The sequence below is a fragment of the Cavia porcellus genome, unplaced genomic scaffold, assembly GCF_034190915.1.
Source record: "Cavia porcellus strain 051 isolate PalLab524CR breed Dunkin Hartley unplaced genomic scaffold, mCavPor4.1 scaffold_49, whole genome shotgun sequence".
NCBI classification, from domain to species: Eukaryota; Metazoa; Chordata; class Mammalia; order Rodentia; family Caviidae; genus Cavia; species Cavia porcellus.
The window spans coordinates 3706405-3716804 of record NW_026947532.1 but is presented as its reverse complement, the minus strand read 5'-3'; the positions used below and the strand labels follow the sequence as shown (position 1 = coordinate 3716804).

The window sequence follows — 10400 nt, the reverse complement described above, 5'->3', positions numbered from 1 at the left end:
CCAAAGACAGGGCAATTCCTGCCACCTTTGGTCACAGTGACCTGGAGTGAGGCTGAGGCTGGGCCGCTCTGCCTGGGGCGGGGAGCGTGGAGGAGATGGGGACCCTGGCAGGGGAGACGCTGAGCCCAGCTCCCCCACCACCTGCACAGGATTTTGGCCAAGCCCTCAACCTCTGAGCTGAGCACTCTAATCCAGCTAATTCCTCTCTCCTGGGAGGTGAGAGGCTCACGCCTCCCTCCCTGTCCCTGGTGCTGCCCTTGGCACCGGACAATGGCTCAGCCATTGTTGCTTTTATGCTCATGACCAGTGATTGGCGGTGCAGTCAGCAAACTCAGCAGCCACAAGCCTGTGTCCCCCAGCGGGGACCTGGGGAAACAGCTGGTGGCCTGGGGAGAGGCCGAGACTTCGGGCTCCTATTGGCCCGACCTCTGAGGACACCTAGTGCTTTGCCCTTGGCTTGGGCCACTGAGTCTGAGCTGGACAGGCGTCCAGGGGTGGAGGCCCAGGTGCTGTCCCAGAGCCTCTGTTTCTTCCTCAGCCAGGCAGCCTCCCTCTGGGGTGCCCCTGCATTCCTAGGGCTTGGGCATTGAGAAAGGGTCACCCAGCCAGGGCTCTGGGCCACGCGGATGGAGCTCAGCATGTGGCTGGTGCTCAGGGCATCGGTGACCAGTGTCCACCTTTGGGAGCTGCCACCCTGCTGGGAGAAGAAAGCTGGTGAGCAGGCAGCCACTGTCACATCCCCCTCCTCCAGGAAGGCGTCCAGAATTACCTCCCTGCCTCCTAGGGCCCTGGGGCACCCGGGCCATCGCCGTGAGGCCATCTGGAGGGGTGGGGCTGCAGCCAGAGGCTAGCAGCTCTAGGTGACAGTGGACATTAGACCTGAGGTGGCAGCAGGCATGTGCAGGCAGAAGTGGATCTGAGGAGGAAGGGTGGGGGCGGGGAGGGCCTGGGGTAGAGGCCAGCAGAGTCCGGGACAGGAGGTGTCCATTTGCAGAAGAGCAGAAGCGGCTTTTACGGGCTGTGCCAGGCAGGGTGCAGGGCACCCATCGTGGCTCAGTCCTGGCTTCATGGCTCTGGAGGACCTGGCAGGGCTGGGGGACATTTCAGCCACTCAGCTGCTGCAGCTCTTCAGGGACCTGGGGCAGCAGCTTTGGACAGTGAGAGTCCAGACGTGGCCAGACATTGCCCACGGGACACTCTGGTGCCCAAAGTGTATAAACAGAGTGAAAGAAAAGATGGGTAGGGCCGGGGGTAGGGCGCACGCCTGTCATCCCAGCACTCAGGAGGCTGAGGCAGGACGATCATTGCGAGTTAGAGACCAGCCTGGGCTACAAAGTGAGTTCAAGGCCCGCCTGAACTGCATAGAGACCCTGTCTCAAAAAGATGGCAAAACAGAAAGAAAGAAAGAAAAGAAGAGAAGAGGAGAAGAGAAGAGAAGAGAAAAGGCAGCTGGCAGGGAGCAGTGGCTGGAGCCCTGCGAAGGGAAGGGGCCCATGGCGGGGACAGGGTCGCAGGAGGAACACAGAGGGGTCATGGATGGCCACTGTGTCCACGCCACAGAGCTGGTCACCATGCATCCCAAATGCACACTAATAAAAGAAATTTCGGGCTAAGAAGTCTTCTTCTGTGGCTTTTCAGACAGATATTCTCCCAGCAGGGCTGAGAAAATTGGACCTGCTTTCCCAGAGCGAAAACCAAGCATTGTTCTGCTCTTAGCCACCTCAAGAGGTCCTCGCTCGAGCAAAAATCATTGTCTTGTTTTGTTTTTGAGACAGGGTTTTGCTATGTGGCCCAAGCTGGCCTCACAGGTGATCTTCCTGCCTCAGCCTCCCGAGTGCTGGGATGACAGACATGTGCCCCACTGCACCAGCCCCCAAACCCCTTCAAGTCTCTGACCGCCTCAGAAGAAAACACTGTGTCCGCTTTTGATGAGCCACAGGTGAAGCCACAGTTCTTCCTGTCCTTTGTTCCACGGTGGCCGCTGACCGGCGAGGACCCTGGAGCTGCTCAGTGCTGAGCGCCTGATGGGTCCAGGCAGCTCCTGAGCCCTGGCTCAGTCCTGCGGGAGACCAGCCCTGCCTTGGACATCTGGTTGTGGCTTGGGGTCTCATGGGTGGGGGAGGTGGCATTTTGGCCCCCACCCCTGCCAGTCCCCTCCCTGTCTGTCCCCTCCCGGGCCTGATCCCTGCTTCTGCTGCAGGCCAGGGAAGGAAAGGAAGAGGACTGTGAGCTCTGTGGACTCGGGAAGGCCCTGAGGCCCCAATCCTGCCTGGGTCCCCATCACTGGGTGACAGGGACGTCTCAGGGCCGGCGGAAGTGCGCACTTCTGGGCTGGTACCAAACACCCAGATGGCCAGTGAGCCCATGGACACCCAGCCCTGCTTGGCCCCCACGAGGTGTCCACATTGCCTGCTCTGCCCCGCATCGATCGCTGATGGACATGTCTCTGGTGACCCTGCGCTTGTGGCGGGGTATTTTTTCTTTTAATTTTCTGTATCAGCTTTCATTAAGCCAAGGTGTGCCCGGCCCTGTCCAGTGATATCCAGAGCAGGGAAAAACATCTGCATAAATTATTGATTAATTAATCTTGGTTCAAACTAATCTATCAGTGACTGTCTGGCTGGGGCACCGAGAGAGCCCTCAGAGGCGTCGGTGCAAACGGTCACTGAAAGCTCATCTTAAAGTCCTGTAACTCCTGCAAAGGCCCTCAGCAGCTGGGGGCGCTGTGTGGTCCATCAGTTCCCTGATTTGGTGGACAGTTCAAGGCCAGGTAGGAAAGGTGACAGGGACACACACATTGGACCTGCAGACACAGGACAAGGCTGATACGGGATCCTTTTTTTGAGACAGGGTCTAACTGTACAGCCCAGGCTGGCCTTGGACTCACAGCGATCCTCCTGCCTCAGCCTCCTGAGTGCTGGGGTGACAGGTGGGCACCACCATGCCCAGTGACGCAGGCTTTTGTGGAGAAGTAGATGCCTCTAATCACTTGCGTCTCCCTGCAGAGGCCTCAGGCTTAAGGGAATCAATGGAAGCAGACACAGGAAGTGCTTTATGCCGGGAAATTTGAAAATTAAGTTGAATCTGAAAATGCAGTGGACAGGACTAAGAATTTTACAAGCACAACCCACCAAAACTGTCACAAGGGAAAAAACAAAAAGGAAACTGAGTCCAAGGAAATTTTGGGACCGTATGGCTTCTCTGGAGAATTCTGTCAGGCATCCAAGGGAGAAATACCTCAGGCTCACACCTCCTCCCGGAGCTTGTGAGGAGAAGGGGCCGTGCCTACGTCAGCACAGGGCTGGCGTTCCTGATGGCATCATCACAGCAGGGACATCCGAGTTCATTACTGTCACGGCAGTAGACATAAAAGTCCTTAGCAAAATACCAGCAACTCAAATAGAGCGCTGTGGCAGCCGGTGGGGCTGGTTTTGGGAATGCAAGGTTGGCTTAACATCCAACCCCCGCTGACAGGGAGAAAACCACCTGATCCTCACCAAGGCTGCGGGAAGTGTGCTTGGAAACTCACACCATTCATGGGAGACAATGTTCTTAGAAAACCAAAAAAGTGCCTGTTGACATAGCTCAGTGGGAGAGCATTTTCCTAGCAAGTCCAGGTCCTGAGTTTGATCCCCAGCATCAAAAAAAAAAAAAAAAAAAAAAAAAGCAAAAGCAAAAACAAAAACAAAACAAAACATGCAAAAGGAATGTGTATAGGCTGGGCATGCTGGTGCAGCACTCAGGAGGATCACTGCAAGTTTGAGACCAGCCTGGGCTACAAAGTGAGCCCAAGGCCAGCCTGAACAGGATAGCGAGACCCTGTCTCAAAAAGACAGGGAAAAAATAAAGAGAAAGAAAATGAAAAAGAAAAAGGTCTGCGGGGGAGCTCGGGGGCAGACTACTTGCCTCGCCTGTGTGAGGATCTTGGTTTTATACTTAGCGCCACAAGAAAGAACACACAGACACCCAGAAATATGAGGCTTCCTTGATTTGATAAGCAACTAAAAATTGACTAAAAATTTATAGCAAGCAGCATATTTAATAGAAAATTAAAGAAAAGTCTTCCCGCTGGAAGCCTGGTAGTGACTCAAGGGTCACTGTGACCAGGGCTCCCAACTCCAGCATTTCTGGTGGACACAAATCACAGAAGAAGAAAGAGCTGGGAGGGAACAAGAAAGCACCATCACTGTGGGCTGGTAACGGGGCGCTCTGGAGAGCCAGCGGCCCTGCGGGCACCAGGGCGAGGTGGGCGGTCAGCGCAGATTCCCGCCCAAGTGCAAAGGCAGGAACGGGAGGGAAGGCGACACTGGCCACACGGCTAAGACAGCTGCCGCCTAGGACCCGTTTATTGAAGACGTGCAAGCCCTGTCTCACCATGTGCAGTGGCGCATGCTCGGTGCCCCAGCAGTCGGGGAGGCTGAGGCAGGAGGGTGGTAAGTTTCAGTCCAGCCGGGCAATTTATCGACTTATCAAGAGCCTGTCTCGATGAATGAATGAATGAATAAGAGAAAAAGGGCTGGGGGCGTAGCTCTGTGCAAAGGCCCTGGGTTCAGTTCCTACTACCCCTCTACAGACTTGAGTTAGTCAGGGCTTTCAGAGAGGAAGAGAACCAACAGAACACACACACACACACACACACACACACACACACCCCAACATAAATCATATACAAAATTTGTTTTTCTTTTTTGAGACAGGGTCTCACTATGTTCAGGCTGAACGTCAACTCACAGTGACCCTCCTGCTTCAGTCTCCTGAATACTGGATTACAAGTCTGTGCCATCACGCAGGCATCACTGTGTCTTAAGTCCATAGTGAACGGATTGGTACTGTACCCATCCAGTGCCCCATCTGGAGACAGATACAATGGTATTGTCGGGAGAAGGGTCCACAGCGCTCCGAGCTGGTTCTCTAAGTTCCTGTGATTCTATCAGCTCCGAACAGAAGGCCTTTAAAAAGCCCGTGTCCCCGTGTCTCGTGACCCCACTTCTGTGATCCTAGCTCATGGAAAAGTTAGACATGGTCTCTAGCCCTTGGCGATTCAGGAACTCTAGGAGGGGGGCGGTGACCAGGCTTCTGGGGGCTGCAGAGGGAGGAGTCTAGGGGCCATGGGGAGCCCTCTGGGGCACCCAGTGGGTTAGCAGTTAAAACCCAGGGCTGGGCTGGGTGTGGTGGCTCACACCTGTGATCCCGGCACCTGGGAGGCTGAGGCAGGAGGAGCACAAGTGTGAGCCCAGCCTGGGCAATTTGGTGATTTAGTGAGTCCTTGTCTCATCACACAACGTCAGGAGGATGGGAAGTGGCTCAGGGCAAAAGCCCGGGTCAGTCCCTGGAAAGCAAGGCAAACAGTAACAGTAGGACGGGCAGTGGGAGGACGGGGAGAGGGGAGGCTGAGTGTCCCTGGGGTCACACGGGTCACAGGCTGGGTCCCCGGTCCTGTCTGCACCCTCTGGCTTGGCTGGCAGGGCTTCGTCTGCCCACCCCAGTGCTCTCCACACTTCAGATGGGGGGACCCCAGTCCTGCCACCCCCCCCCCCCAATCTATCCCCAGCCTGCAATCCTCTTGCTGCACTGAGGGCTGCACTCTCCCTCTTGGCTGGGCCACCTCTGCAGGTCTGGCAGCCTTAGTCTCCTTGTCTGCTGAATGGGTCAGCAGCAGCCTCGCATGCAGGCTAGGGATGAACAACACAGGCCTTGGTGGTGCCCGGGCCACAGCCTGGAGAACTGAAACTCCCCACCGTGTCCAAAGCCAGCTCCCAGGAGCCCCCAGGTCCAGGGCACCTTGCTTCCCTCAGACAGACACTGCCTCTTCAGCCCGGAGACAGTGAGTAGTGCTGGGGGGGTGGGCAACATGGACTGCAGTGGCAACAACCAAGACAACAGGCTCTGCCCCGCACACCTGCAGAGCCACACAGGGAGAGAGGCCTGAGGGTCAGGCTGCCTCCCAGCCACACTTGTTTGCCTCTGCTGGTGGGGAACTCACTACCCTGCATGGCCGATCCAGCATCTCCCCAGGCTGCTGGCCAGGGCCGTGCTGGCTCTGCCCGTAGGTGGCCCGGCTGAAGCCGATAGCTTGTGTGGCAAGGGGAGCGTGTGGGGGGCTGTAGTCTGGAGTGGCTGGAAAGAAGCCGGCACCCCAGGAGAGAGCAGCTGTGTTCTGGGCAATCCTCCTGCTTCAGCCTCCCGAGTGCTGGGATCACAGGTGTGCCCAGCTTTTTGTTGTTACTCCTCAGCTGAAGGACCAGGAGGGGAACTGGACACTGTGAGAAAATGAACCTGGAAACACAGTAGGCAAACTGGGCATCTGTCACCAGAGCCCAGGCACCTGACCCCAGATGGCTGAGCCCCACATAGCCCAGGAGCTGGGGGTGGAGAGTGACACCCTTCAAGGAGGGGCACGGAAGGTGGCATCGGCTCCTTTCTGAGCTCAGTTGGGTAACAGCCACCTTGCACTCCCCATGTGTGTGGGCACAGGTCCTGGCCAGGTTGCCCTGGATGCCCCAGCACTCAGTGGGCTGCAGGCCAGGAGGCGGTGCCGGGTGCCAGGCGGGTGCTGTCTCAGGAGAGCACTTTGGTGGAGGTGAAGGGCAGAGCTTAGCCGGTTCTGGTTCTGGGGACCTCGGAGCGGGCAGGCAGGTTCCCAGGAGCAGCTGCCCAGTGCATGCACTGCTGCCAGTGCCACCAATGGGGACCCAGGGTGGAGTTGCCGCCTCAGCTGGGCACCACTGGCTGCTGTGCTCTGTGCAGCTTCCTGTCCAGGAGACCAGCGGGGCAGGAGCTTGGGGTGCCCTCTGCAGAACTGGGCCCAACCTGGCTTCAACCTCATCCTAGAGCTGTTGCCCAGTGGCCTGGGGCTCCAGGGCCACCACCTGGCTCCACGGTGCACTGGGGACAGGGTCTGAGTCCCCGTGACTGGTGCTAATTTCCCTTCCTGCCCACCCTTACAAGGGCAAAGGCCCTAAAGGGAGTCTTCTGGGTGGTGCTCAGTGTGGCCGGGCTTCGAGGAGCCCTGGAAGCCCAGAACAGATCCATGTGTCACAGGATGGTGCCAAGGAGGAAGCCATGGAGGCTAGTGAGGTCACCGGGGCCCCTGACCCCATAGATGGGACACTCGAGGTTCGCTGCTGAGCTGTGGACCAATTGTCACGCAGCCATAGAACCCATACTGGGTGTGGTGTGACACTGATCCCAGAAAGAAGGGAACATCTGGCCCGGCAAGAGGCCCACACCTGTAATCCAAGCACTCAGGAGGCTGAGGCAGGAGGGGCGCCGGGAGTTTGAGGCCGGCCTGGACTGTGTAGCAAGACCCTGTCTCGCAATCCAAAAATACAAAATAAACCTCTTCACACATTCCACTGAAAGCCAAGCCTGGGAAAGCGGACTAGCCAGCTGCTGGCTGGGCAGCTCCTGCTTCGGTGTCCTGCCGCTGGATCCATGGGGAGGGAGGGCAGGGGGGGCGAGGGTGGTGGGGTTGTGGGTTGCAGCAGAGGGAGTAGAGGAGATACGGGTTTAAAATTACAGCTGGCTGCTGCAATCTGATGGCTTAATCAGCCGATCGATCTGCGCCGGGCAGGAGGGGCTGCAGCGGGTGAGTGCAGTACAAACACAGGAGCATGAGGCGGCCGGGAAAGTCAGTGGGCAGCTCCGTTTGCCCAGCCCTGGCCAGGAAGTGGAACTGGCAGCAATCACGTAGCAACCACGCAGCCACGTTCTCGCCACGAGGCAGAGATGTGTTCAGAAATTGTCCCTGGCAGTGGGAGGTGGATTCCTTAACTGGCCTGCACACAGCAGCGGGCACCACGGCACTAGAGAGGCCACGGGTCGGGGTGTAACAGCTTGGGTGTGGGCAGAGAGATCAAGTGGGAGGGAGCCCCGGCACGGCTGGGGTTTGGGTGTGAATGGAACTCACAAGCCCTTGATTCATTCTCTGCTCGGTGTGAGAAAGAAAACAGAAAACAAGCTCAGACTGCGGGTTGCTTTAACAGGCTGACGTGGCTGGCATCCTCAGGTCAACCAGGATCAGATCCGCTGGGAGCGACCCAGATCCCAGAACAACGGTGGCACTGCCAACATGATCTGGGTCTCTTATGTAGCAGGGCGGGTGCCAGGCGCCAAAGCCGTCAGAGACCAGCCCTTCCTGTCTTGCTGCTTCGTCATACTCTGCAAATGGCTCTTACCTCGAGGTCCAGGATGGCTGCATGAGCACCAGCCCTCATGTCCACACTTTGAAAACAAGTGAGCGGCAGAAAAGACCTCCCTCCCCTACTACCTAATAGGACACCTCCCAGAAAACCTGACTGGCACCTCTGCAGTGGCCCTGCCTTGTACAGAGCAGGGTGGGAAGTCTTCAGGTACAGAGCCAAGGGAGGAAGGATTCCTGGAAGGAAGCGGTGACTCTCACCCTTCAGGCCAGCGCTCGGGATCGGGGAGTGGGTTGGACGGTGAGGGCAGAATGGTCAAAGTGTGCAGCGCTCACAGTCTTGCAAATGTGGTGTTTTAGTCACACGCGGGCAGTGTAAAGACAGCAAACTTTCTCCAGAGAGAAGACAGAATGGTCACCTCCACGTGGGCGGCCTGACGCGGCCTGCAGGGCTGCCTGGACCTCGTAACCAGGAATCCTGGGCTTTTCCAAAAGGAAGAAAAAGGAAGGGGCAGCATTCAGGAGGCTGAGGCAGGAGGGTACCCCCATTCCCAGCCTTTCTGAGTGCAAAGAAATCTCAATTAAGTAGTCCCTGGGCAGAGGCCTGGTGACACGTCCGGGTCCCTTGCATGGCCTCTGGGTGAGCTCGGTCAAGCTGCCACCATTGCCCTGGGCCACCCTGTGTCACCTGACCCAGAAGGCAGCTTGGTACTCTTTGGGCCACCCCCTGCATGCTGTAGAGGACTGTGTCATCACTGGGCACTGAGGGAAGCGGGGTTTCCCTGCCTGGCCAGAAAGCAAGACTGAGGCCAGCGGGGCCGCCTCCCTGAGCGCAGGGGCAGGGCTGGCTTTCCAGTCTCTGAGTGCGGGTGGCTGAGGGGAGTGGGGAGCCCTGTTGTTGCCCAGCGGCCACCGCCCTCCTGGCCACCACTCCCAGGGCTGTGGCACAGGACGTGAGGCAGAATAGCTCTCCCAAGGCCCCTGCAGCCGTTCCTGGTCTCAGCCGTGGTGGAACGGGCCTGTAACCCTGGCGTCCTGGAGGCTGAGGCATGAGAATCCCAGGGAGAGTCCAGCCTGGGCAATTCAGTGACTCAGGGAGACCCTGCCTCAAACATAATCACAAGGTAGGGAGGCAGCTCCGTGTGATGCGCCTGGGTTCAACCCACAAAACTAAAACCAAGCCAAACCAAACAGCAAAACTAAAGATGGTGCCCATGTCTTGCCTCGTGCTCCACAGCAAAGAATATGTCCTGGCTGGGGATGTCTGTGCCTGCACAGCGCCCCTACCCAGCCCCGCACGCCCACCTCAGCTGAGTGACAGCGCAGCGCCTGTTGGCCTTCTGGTCTCAATGCCTCTGCCCGGCATTGCAGCCCCACCAACTGCTCTCCCAGGCGTTGAGGCTCAAGGTTCACTGCAGCTGTGCCTGGGGGAACCCGGGGTTCCTCCTCTGGCAGTGCTCAAGTTTGGGGCACACAGGCCCACGGCACACAGTGTCGGGTGCTCCGGCCGAGCACACAGGAGTGACAGACGGAGTCCCGGGCACTGCTCTGCTGCTGCCGCTGCCGCCGCTGCCAGGGCTGAGGCCGGGCAAGATGGTGTTGTGCTGCCGTCTGTTTCCAGATTGTGCAGGTCACAGTGGGCCAAGGCTGCAGGCAGAAGGACACCACACCTGGCTTCGGCTGCAGTGCGACCCGCAGCCCTCCGCATGCTCTCCCTGCCCGCGCTGCGCATCAGCCCCCCACACCTCGCCGGGATGAGTCCCCAACCCTGGCTGTTGGCAAAGTAACGGGAAGAAAGAGGGAAAGAGCATACTACCCACGGCCTTCTGGCTGCCAGCAGGCTGCCCCACTGCTCTCTGCAAAGGAAAGGCCAGCTGCTGTTAGCTTTGGAGCATCGAGTACAAAACCAAATATCAAACAGCTGTGGCCCAAAGGGGTCGCCTTCCAATTGAGGTGCAGGAGGTGGCAGGTTTGTAGAAAACCAGAGAGGACACAGGACAGGGGACACTTGCACTTTCTAGGGACTTCTTTGCAGTGCTGGGGGTGCAGCCAGGACCCCATACGTGCTCAGTGAATGCTGACCACCAGGCTGCCCTGGCCGTGGGCAGAGATGTGTGGACAGTGTCTGGGGACACACAGTGTCTGGGACACCACTGGCTCCGGGTCCCTTCCTTGGGATCCGCTCCTCCAGGGCAGCACGGAGACATGGATGGATGTGGCAAAGGCCTCTTGGACTCGGGATGGGCCGTGGATGTCATCA

The 10400-nt window shown here is 58.0% G+C and overlaps 1 long non-coding RNA gene across 1 annotated transcript; it reads right to left on the bottom strand.

The window, feature by feature from the left end:
- Window positions 1-4019: 4019 nt before the first annotated feature.
- On the bottom strand, window positions 4020-9426 carry LOC134474988 (uncharacterized). The gene is made up of 2 exons (XR_010045968.1): window positions 4732-9426; window positions 4020-4477 (listed from the first exon to the last, which is right to left on the bottom strand). It is a non-coding gene; the product is annotated as an uncharacterized LOC134474988 (long non-coding RNA).
- Between the last annotated feature and the right edge of the window lie 974 nt (window positions 9427-10400).